Source organism: Trachypithecus francoisi, unplaced genomic scaffold (assembly GCF_009764315.1).
Source record: "Trachypithecus francoisi isolate TF-2019V2 unplaced genomic scaffold, Tfra_2.0 Lachesis_group6, whole genome shotgun sequence".
In the NCBI taxonomy this organism is placed as follows: domain Eukaryota; kingdom Metazoa; phylum Chordata; class Mammalia; order Primates; family Cercopithecidae; genus Trachypithecus; species Trachypithecus francoisi.
In genome coordinates, this window is record NW_022681471.1 from 62,513,313 (window position 1) to 62,524,036 (window position 10,724).

At 36.1% G+C, this 10,724-nt stretch overlaps 1 pseudogene; it reads right to left on the reverse strand.

Moving 5' to 3' along the window:
• Positions 1–4,291: 4,291 nt before the first annotated feature.
• LOC117077721 lies at positions 4,292–10,402 on the reverse strand (annotated as a pseudogene).
• Positions 10,403–10,724: the final 322 nt, after the last annotated feature.

The following is a 10,724-nucleotide window of genomic DNA, read 5'->3' on the forward strand; positions in this document are numbered from 1 at the left end:
ACAAAATTCAACATCCCTTTATGTCATAAACTCTCAACAAACTAGGCATTGAAGGAACATTCCTCAAAATAATAAGAGCCATCTATGATAAACTCACAACCAATATCATACTGAATGGGCAAAACCTGTAATCATTCCTGTTGAATGCTGGATCATTATAAAGATGCCCTCTATAACGATTCCTATTTAATATAGTACTGAAAATCCTGACCAGAAAAATCAAGTATGACAAAGAAATAAAAGGCATCCTAACATGAACAGAGGAAGTCAAACAACCCTGTTTGTAGAAGTCATGATTCTATATCCAGAAAACTTTGAAGTCTCAGCCCTCAAGCTCCCTGATATAGTAACCAATGTCAGCAAGGTTTCAGAATACAAAAATCAATGTACAAAAATTAGTAGCATTCCTATACAAAAACAACAGTCAAGCCAAGAGCCAAATCAGAAACAAACTTCCATTTACAATTGCCACAAAAGGATTAAAATACCTACAAATACAGCTAACCAAAGAGGTGAAAGATCTGTACAACGAGAATTGCAAAACACTGCTCATGGAAACCAGAGATGAAACAAACAAAAAGAAAAACATTCCATGCCCATTGATAGGAAGAATCAATGTCATTAAAATGGCCATAGTGCCCAAAGCAATTTATATATTCAATGCTATTCCTATCAAACTACCAATGACACAGAATTAAAAAAAAAAAAAAAAACTTTTAAAATCATACAAAACAAACAAACAAAAAAAGAGCTTGAATAGCCAAGTCAATTCTAAGCAAAAAGAACAAAGCCAAATGCCTCACGTTACCTGAGTTTTAATCGCATTACAAGGCTATAGTAAAAACAAAGAAAGGAAAAAAAAAAAAAAACCCAAACCAACAATAATAACAACAACAAAACCTCCAGAATGGTACTGGTACAAAAACAGACACCCAGAACAATGGAACAGAATCGAGATCCTGGAAACAAGGTTACATACCTACAACCATGTGATCTTTGACAAAGCTGCCAAAAAACAAACAATGGGTGAAAAGACTCCCTATTCAATAAATGGTGCTGGGATAACTGACTAGCCATATGCAGAAGATTGAAACTATACTCCTTTCTCACACCAAATAAAAATATCAACTCAAGATGGACTAAAGACTTAAATTTAAAACCTAAAATTGTGAACAATCTGGAAGACAACTTGTGCAATGCCATTCTGGACATAGGACCTGACAAAGATTTCATTGCAAAGACACCAAAAGCAATTGCAACAGAAACAAAAAATAGACAAATGGGATCTAATTAAACTAAAGAGTTTCTGCACAACAAAACAAAATATTAACAGAATGAACAAACAATTGAAATAATGGGAGAAAATCTTTGCAAACGACGCATCTGACGAAGGTCTAATATCTAGCGTCTATAAGAAACTTAAACAAATTTACAAGCAAAAACAATCTCATTAAAAAACGGGCGAAGTACATCCACAGACATTTCTCAAAAGACATACACGCAACCAAGAAGCATATGAAAAAAAACTCAATATCACTAATCATTAGAGAAATCCAAATCCAAACTACAATGAAGTACCAGCTCACACCAGTCACAATGCTTATTATTAAAATGTCAAAGAATAACAGATGCTGGCGAGGTTGTGGAGAAAAGGATATGCTTATACACTGTTGGCAAGAAGATAAATTAATTCAGTCATTTTTAAAAGCAGTGTGGTGATTTCTCAAAGAATCTGAAATAGAATGGCCATTCTACTCAACAATCTAATTATTGTGTATATATCAAAATAATATAAATCATTGTATCATAAAGACATACGCATGTGTATTTTCATTGCAGCGCTATTCACAATAGCAAAGACATAGAATCCACCTAAATGCCCAGCAATGGTAGACAGGATAAAGAAAATGTGGCACATATATACCATGTAATATTACACATCCATATGAAAAAACAAAATCATGTGTGTCTGTGGCCTTTTTTTTTTTTTTTTCAGCAACATAGATGATGCTGGAGGTGATTATCCTGTGCAGAGTAACACAGGAACAGAAAACCAAATAATGTTGTTCTCACTTATAAGAGAATGCTAAACAATGAGAACATGTGGACACAAAGAGGGGAACAACAGACACTGGGGCCTACTTGAGGGTGAAGTTTGGGAGGAGGGAGAGGATCAACATAATACCTGTTGTTTGGTATGCTTACTACCTGGGTGACAATATAGCCTGTACAGAAAATCACCATGTTGTGCAGTTTACTTATAAAGCAAACCTGCACATGGATCCCTGATCCTAAAATAAAAGTTATAAAAGAAAATAATCTAATTTCATTCTTCTGCATGTGGATATCCAGTTATCCCAGCACCATTTTTTTTTTTTTTTTAAGGAGACCATCATTCCCCATTGTATGTTTTCGGTACTCTTGTTGAAGACCAGTTGACTGCACTTTTGGGGATATATTTCTGTGCTCTCTATCCTTTTCCATTGATAGCTATGTTGGTCTTTATGTTAATAACATACTGTTTTAATTATTGTAACTTTATAATATTCTTTGAAATCAGAAAGTCTGATGTTTCCATCTTTATTTTTTTTTCAATATCGCTTTGTATATTCTGAATATTTTGTGGTTTCACATGAATTTTAGGGTGTTTCTAGTACTGTATAAAACTGCCACTGGAATTTTGATAGGGATAGCATTGAATCTGTACATCACTTTTGGTAGTATGTGCAGTTTAGCAATATTAATTCTTCTAATTCATTAGCATTAAATGTCTTTTGATTTATTTGTGCTCCTTAATTCCTTTCATCAAAGTTCGGTAGTTTTCAGTGTATCAGTCTTGTAGCAACTTGGTTGACTTTACTCATAAGTATTATTTTTACATTTTTATGCTATTGTAAATTGATTTGATTTCTTAATTTCCTTTTAGGATAGTTCATTGTTATTGTACATAAATGTAGCTTATTTTTATGTTGACTTTGTATCCTGCAATTTTATTTAATTCTTTTATTTGTTCTAATAATACTTTTGGAATTTTTGGGGTTTCTACAAATTAGGATCATTTCATCTACAAACAGACATAATTTTACTTCTTCCTTTGTTATTTGCATTTCTTTTATTTATTTTTTCTTATCTAATTACTCTGGCTAGTGCTTTCAGTGCTATGTTGGAGAGAAGTAGTGAGAGTGGGCATCCTCACTTGCTTTTCAATAACAGAGGTCAAATGTGATGTGATGTTAACTATTATCTTTTCATAAACACCTTGTATTATATTAAGATTCATTCCTTGTACACCTGTTTTGTTGGGTACTTTTATTATTAAATAATGTTAAATTTTGTTAAATGCTATTTTCATTTCTATTGAGGTGATCATATGATATTTGTTCTTCATTATGTTGATGTGATATATCACATCAATTGATTTATATATGTTGAATCATCCTTGCATCTCAGGGATAAGTCTCTTTGATCATGGTGTAGGATCTTTTTAATGTCATATAGAATTTAGTTTTCCAGTATTTTTTTGAGAATTTTTGCATCTATATTTATAAGGAATGTTGATCTGTAATTTTCTTTTCTCATAGTGTCTTTGTCTGGCTTTGATGTTAGGGTAATGCTCGCCTCATAAAATGAGTTTGGAGATGTTTTCTCTTCTTTGAATTTTTGAAACGGTTTGGGAAGTAGTGATGCAATTTTTTTTTTATCTTGGTGTAGAACATTTATTTATTTTTCCCATGAATTACTCAAAATTTAGGTCAATGGGGAATAATTTTAATCAAAGAATTGTACATTTTCTTCCCACATATCCTCCTTGTATTAGGAAATGACATTGTGATCCATTTCATTACAAGTAAAATATTACAAAATATTTATAGGAAAATATTAAAAATAACTCAAAAACAAAAGGCAAGATGAAATAAACTGGTTTTTCAGAAATCTCTACTCTAGTGCCCACAGCACACAGAAGAGAGTCAAAACAAATAAGCAATTAAGATCTCCCTGATCACAAATTTCCAAATAATTGGAGCAGGGCAAGAAATAGGATCAGAATGGTGGTGTGACATGGAATGGATGTTAGCAGCACTGCTTCAATAACTGATATATTCTGATTGAAATGCCATCTTTCATGTGTAGTAAATTCTGAACAAGGCTAAATTTTAGGATATTTCTTGAACTGAAATTAGAAAATACCCTGACAATGGAAGCAGCTCTCTCATCTCAGTTTAATACAAGCCTCTTTCTTTCTCCATTGGCCACTGTTGTGAACAGAAGCCTGTTCTGGCATCAAAAGCTGTCACAGTAGCCCTTCCATCTCTTTCATGAAAACCTTATAGACATCACCCTTAGCTTGTACTGAGACAGGAACAGCAGGACCAGATTTGGGTGCTGCTTTGGCAAGAGACACAGCAGAATCATCCTCTGACTTTCTTTGGGGAGCAGCAGTAGCCCCGTTATTCTCCCAATGAACTCTCAGTGCAGTGGGCAGAAATAGAGTAATCTCTGCCTTGGTATTATTGATCTGTGACTTGGTACTGATGATTGCTGTGGCTTTCTTTTCAATCGTGGCTGCACTCATATCATCCGCTTTGGGTTGCTGAATCAAGTTGGGTGGGGCACTTAAAAAACCCCAGGGTTCGGCTAGGGAGCTGGTGGGAAAAACCCAGGGGGGCAGGTCCAAGGGGAGGCACCAAAGCTGGGTGCATCATGCCTGGACGATGTGGGGGAATACCTGGAGGTACTCTTGGTGAGTGTCCCCAAGGAGGGGGACCAGGAGGCATACCTGGAGTTGGACCTGGGACAGGGACAGGGGGTCAAGCCTCATGGTGGTCCTGGAGGTAAAAGTTGGGGTAACGGCCCTTGGAGTCCTGGCATTTCAGATGGTCTCAGGAATGGAGGAGCTCCTGGAGGTGGACCAGGAGGCCGTAATGGTAGAGCAGGTAGTGGTCCAAGAGGTGGTTGTCCTGGCAGGGGAGGTGCTTGTACCTGAGAAGGAGGAGCAGACTGCAGGGGAGGCTGCTGCTGTGAAGAAGCAGTGGATGTGCCATCAGCATGAGATTCCTCTTTATTCTGTTTTTGTGATTGCTTTTCTGCTTCAGAGTCATCAGAATCATCTTCATCATCGTCCTCTGAAAATTCCTCTACTTCCCATCCCTCCTCTGGGATTTCTTGACCTGCCATGTGAAGCATCATAGCTTGAAGAGGAGTCAGTTCCTTCATGTTCTTCTTTTTCTTCCTTGATTTTCCATGCATATTTGCAAACTGTACACTAGAACCTGACTTCTTTTCTTCATTGTTGTCTCTCTCACCACCATCACGGTGCACAAATGCATCCCGTCACTTTTTCCATCTGATCTGTCGGTGTCACTGTCATCAATACTTTCATCATGCTTATCTTGATCCTTGTCCTCAGGATAGCCATCATCTTCACTGGTGCTAGAAACATCATCATCATGACCTCTCTGGGCAAGTGCAGGACTATATAACATGTCTTCATCTCGCCTACGAGGGGGAAGATCTAGGGCAAAACTCACTTCACGGCCGGCCGTACATCTGCACGACTTCAGGAGGAGGTGGGCCAGAGAGAGGGCAAAGAGGTTTTCTGCTGTGGGGCAAACGTGGAACACCATGTCCAAGAAAAGCAAGGATAGAAAATGCCCGAGTTGGAGGTCCATTAGGCTGAGTTTTCTTAAGGATGGAGGGTGGCTGGGCACCAGGAAGTGGAATGTCCTGTATCAAAATGTTGAAAGGAACATACGGCATATCTGACAAAGGAACACTCTCCATTCCCACATGCAGAGCATTCTTGATGGCATCAAAATATTGGCTAAGTTGAACCCTCTTTTGTTTATACTCTACTTCTAGCTTTCCTAGTTCTTTGTAAATATCTGGATTCTTTTTCTCATAGAGTCGTAGAATATCAAATGTTTCACGCAGTTTTTTATGCTTGTCTTTTAGTACTTTCTCATTTAGTTGTGGCTGTTACACTGGGTTAAACTCCATTTCATCCAGTTTCTCCATGTCTCAGATAATCTGTTTGGGATCCTTCATCCTTAAAACTGCAGCTGGAAACATCATGCACTTTTTTTTTGCTGTTCTTCAATTCTCCCTTCCGAGCTTCCTTTCGGGCTTGGTCTATGGGGTTCATAAAAGTTTCCACTCTTGGTGGATAATGTAGATCTCCCTTCCAAACTGTAGACAGTTTGTATGGTTTACTCATTCATTTTTTAAAAAATTAAGAAAAACACTTCTGCTGTGCTCCCAGGACTGCGAGAAGCGGGGAGGATGCGATTTCTGGCCTCTTTCATTTCTTAAGGGCCTTCAACTTGGCCTCTCGGTCAACACCTCAGCCACCACCATCTTGAAACCTCGCGTGCCTCCTAGTGACGCTATTTCTTGAAATAGTTGTTAGAATTCAACAGTGAAGACAGTGAAGACAATTCATCCTGGGCTTTCCTTTACTGTGAGGTTTTTGATTACTGTTTCAGTCTGTTTACTCATTATTGGTCCATTCAGATTTTCAATATCTTCATGATCCAGTAACTAATATGTTTCTGAAAATGTATCCATTTTGCTAAGTTATCTAATTTGTTGATGTATAATTATTCACAGTGGTCTTTTATAATCTTTTGTATTTCCGTGATATCGGTTGTAATGTTTGCTCTTTACGATTTTATTTGGGTCTTCTCTTTTTTTTAGTGTCACTAAAGTTTTTTCTGTTTTGCTTAAATTTTTTGAAAAAGAATTAGTTGATGATTTCTTTTTCTCTTTTTATTGTTAGGTCATCAGATTTATTATTTAAATCTGAAAAATTATATTCTATACTTATTTCTATTCTCTTTTAACATTATTTCTGCTGTAATCATTATTAATTCCTTCTCACTTTGGACTTAGTTTTTCTTCCTTTTGTAGTTCATTGACATGTAATATTGGGTTGTTTACTTGAGATGTTTTTTCTTTTAAAATGTTGATTTTTATTGCTATAAACTTCGCTCAGTACTGCTTTAGCTACATTTGGCATTTTGTGTTTTAATTTTTATTCCTCTCAAAATATTTAATGATTTCCATTTTTTTTTCTCCTTTGACCTATGTGTTCTTTAGATGTGTGCTGTTTAATTTCTACATTTTTGTACATTTTCCAATTATCTTTCTGTTATTGATTTCTGGTCTCCTTCCACTGTGGTTGGAAAGGAACTTGGTATTATGTAAATATTCTTAAATTTGCAAATATTTGCTTTGTGCCCTAAGATGTGGTCTGTCCTGGAAAAATGTTCTATGTATTTGAGAGCGATGTGAATTTTGTTGCCCTTGAGTGGAATTTTCTCCATGTAGATATATAGACCCATTGGATTTACAGTGTTTTTCAAGTGCACTCTTTTCTTGTTGATTTTCTGTCAGGATGGTTTACCTATTATTAAAAGCAGGATATTGAAGTATTTTGCTGCTATTGTGTGGCTCTCTATTTTGTCCTTAATTTCTGTTATTTGCTTTATGTATTTTTGTGCTTTGATATTGGGTGCCTATATATTTATGCCTTCCTAATTGATATTTTTATCATTTTATGATGCCCTTGTTTTTCTCTTATGACAGTTTTTTACATAAAGCCTATTTTATCTAATGTAAGTATAGGCACGCATGCTTTCTTTTGCTTGCTATATATATGGAATGTCTTTTCTATACCTTCATTTTCAATCTACATGTGTCCTTAAAGGTGAAGTGAGTCTCTTGTAGACAGAATATAATTAGGTTTTATTTTTTTTTTTCCATTTAGCTATTCTATGTATTTGGGTTAGAAAGTTCAATCAATTTATGTTTAAAGTAACTACTAATAGGAAAAACATCCTATTTCCATTGTGTTCATTACTTTTTGTTTGTTCTATAGTTCTTTCGTTTCTTTTTTCTTTTCTTGATGTCTTTTTTGTGTCATTAATTTTTTTGTAGTGATGCTCTTTGATTATTTTCTTTTCTATTGAGTAGCTTATTTCCTTCTAATTACCATGAGAATTACTTAAAACAGTTTATAGTTATAATAGTGTATCTCAAGCAGCTAACACATTAACTTTACTCTCCTACACAAATTTTACACTCTTCTTTTCCTCCCCATATTTTATGTTATTTTTGTCACAATTTGTGCATTTTTTGTGAATATGTCAACAATTCTTGTAGTTATAATTATGCTTAATATTTTTGAATTTTAACTTTATACTAAACTTAAAAGCAATTTGTGCATCATCATTACAGTATTAGAATATTCTCTTTTGTTTATAAATTTACCTTTAACAGGGAGATCTATACTTTTACATGCTTTCATGTTGTTATTTGGCATTTTTTTATTTCAACTGAAAGACTTCCCTTTAATATTTCTTAGAAAGCAGGTCTAGTGTTGATGAACTTTCTCAGGTTTTTGTTGTCTGGGAAAGTCTTTATCTTTCTTTCATTTTTAAATCACAATTTTGCCAGATATGGTATTTTTAGGTGTCAGGTTTTATCTTTCCTTCATTTTTACAGGACAATTTTGCCAGATACAGTATTTTGAGGTGCCAAGTTTTTCTTTCAAGTTTTGGCATGTATCATCCTACTCCCTTATAGGTAGCAAGATTTTTGCTGAGAAATCTGTTGATAGTCTTTGGGGAGCCCCTTTTTTCTTCAATCAGTTTTTTTTTGGCTGCTTCCAAATTTTTTATCTTTGGCTTTTGACAACAATTTGATTATAAAGTGCCTTGTTATAGAATTATTTTGCTTCTTTCTATTTCAGGTCTTTAGGCCTCATGAAAATGAAGAATAATTTCCTTCTTTAGATTTTGGAATTTTTGACCATTATTTTTTTAAAATAAGCTTTCTGTCTCTTTTTATCTTCTTCTTCTGACAATCCCATTATGGATACAATGGTTTTCTTGATTGTGTCCAACATATTGCATAGCTTTTCTTCATTATTTTTCATCCTCTTTTATTTTGGCTTCTCTGTATAATTTCAAATGAGTTGTCAGAGTTTACTGAGCCTGTCTTCTTTATGATTAAGTCTATTGTTGAAACTTTCTATTTAATGTTTAAATTTTGTTATGTTGTTGAGCTCTACAATTTCAGTTTGGTTCTTTGGTATGGTTTGTCTTTTTGTTGATATTCTCATGGTTCAAGTATTATTTCCCTGATTTTATTTGTCTTTCAGGGTTTTGCACCTTCTCTCAATATTATGGAGCAATGTCAGCAGACATTTATCTTCTGATCCTATTTCTTTAGAGCAGTGCAGTAAAATGCTGTGAAATTAAGTGCAAACTCAAGTTCTCTCTTCTTTCTGAAGAAGAGAATTTTGTGCTGTGTGCCTTCTAAAGCAGCTGCATTGTCTGGGATATCACCTGAAATTCTTTGTCTCCTGTCCACGGAAATCAAGGATGTGAACACACAAAGGGTGAGGTTAGAGCAGAAGTTTAATAGTTGAAATGAAAAAAAAAAGAAAATACAAACAGCTCTCTGTCATAGAGAGGGGTCCTGAATGGGTTGCCATGCTGCAGTAAAAAGTAAGGGTTTTTATACATGAGCTAGTGGGGAGGGGATATCTTATCTACATAGGGTGTAAAAAACTGGTTAGGACCAGGCATGCCATATGCATAGAGCAGAGTCTCTGGCAGCCCCCATCCCACTCTTATCATGCAGGTGGGCTTTTAGCTTGGGCTGCTCCATGCTACTTATCTCCTTCCACTGTGCATGTGCTAAGAAAGGATAGGGGGAGTTTCTGTTCCTTGTCCCAGGTACCGCCTTGCAGCTGCAGGCACTCCCCTGACCCCCGTGCAAGCTTCCAGCTTTCCTATTTTAGTGTGCCCCCAAAATGGGACAGGACTGTGCTCATTAAGGCCCACTGTTTTTGTTTTTACTGGGACCCATCATACATATATGAAGTTTGGTGATTACCCAGGAAACTCTCTTTCTGTGCTGGAGTTGTTTATCTATGTTTCACAGCCCAATCTTCTAGGCTGCTCTTTCTTAGAAGAGAATTGATTTATTTAAACTGTGTGTGGTTAGAAAGGAAGTAATTTCTGAGCTGCTTCTTGTTAGAAGAAAAATCCCTGCCAGGGACTCTTTCACCCTATCTACCTAAATAATTTCTTTCTATCTCCTATCTCACTTCTTTCTATCTTGCTGAGATATGCCAGGTGATGAGAGACACCCACTCATTTCCCCTAGGGCACTACACTAAAATGCCATGGGGGGATGCAAGATATACATCTCTTCCTTCATCCTTAAGTGAGTTCTCGGGATTGTGCACCTTCTCTCTATCCTGTAGAGTCATGCTGGCTCCTGATAGCTTCCCACTCCTTTTCTCCAGGGAATTGCATTGAAGTGTTGGGAGATTGAGATCCATATTCACTTCTTTGTCTCCCTTGTGGATATGAAGTTTCTCAGAATTATGCATCTTCTGTTAATCCTGCAGAGTAGTGCCTGTTGCTTATAGCCACCAACCACTTTTCCCTACAGGAGTCCATTGGTATGCCAGAAGCCAGGTGCAAGTTCTACTTTTCTCCCAAGTTCCACTTTTCTCCCTTTTTTCTGAGGAGAAGTATTAGGATTGTGTATTATTTCTCAATCCCATAGAACCTTGCAGAGTTCTGAGAGGTGCTTGCTTCTTTTTCCTAGTATGGTGCACTTGAACTCTGGGAGACTGAGTGCAAACTCCACTTTTCTCCTACCCTCCTAAAAGTGAAGTCTTGAAAACTGTGCACTCCTAAAAGTGAAGT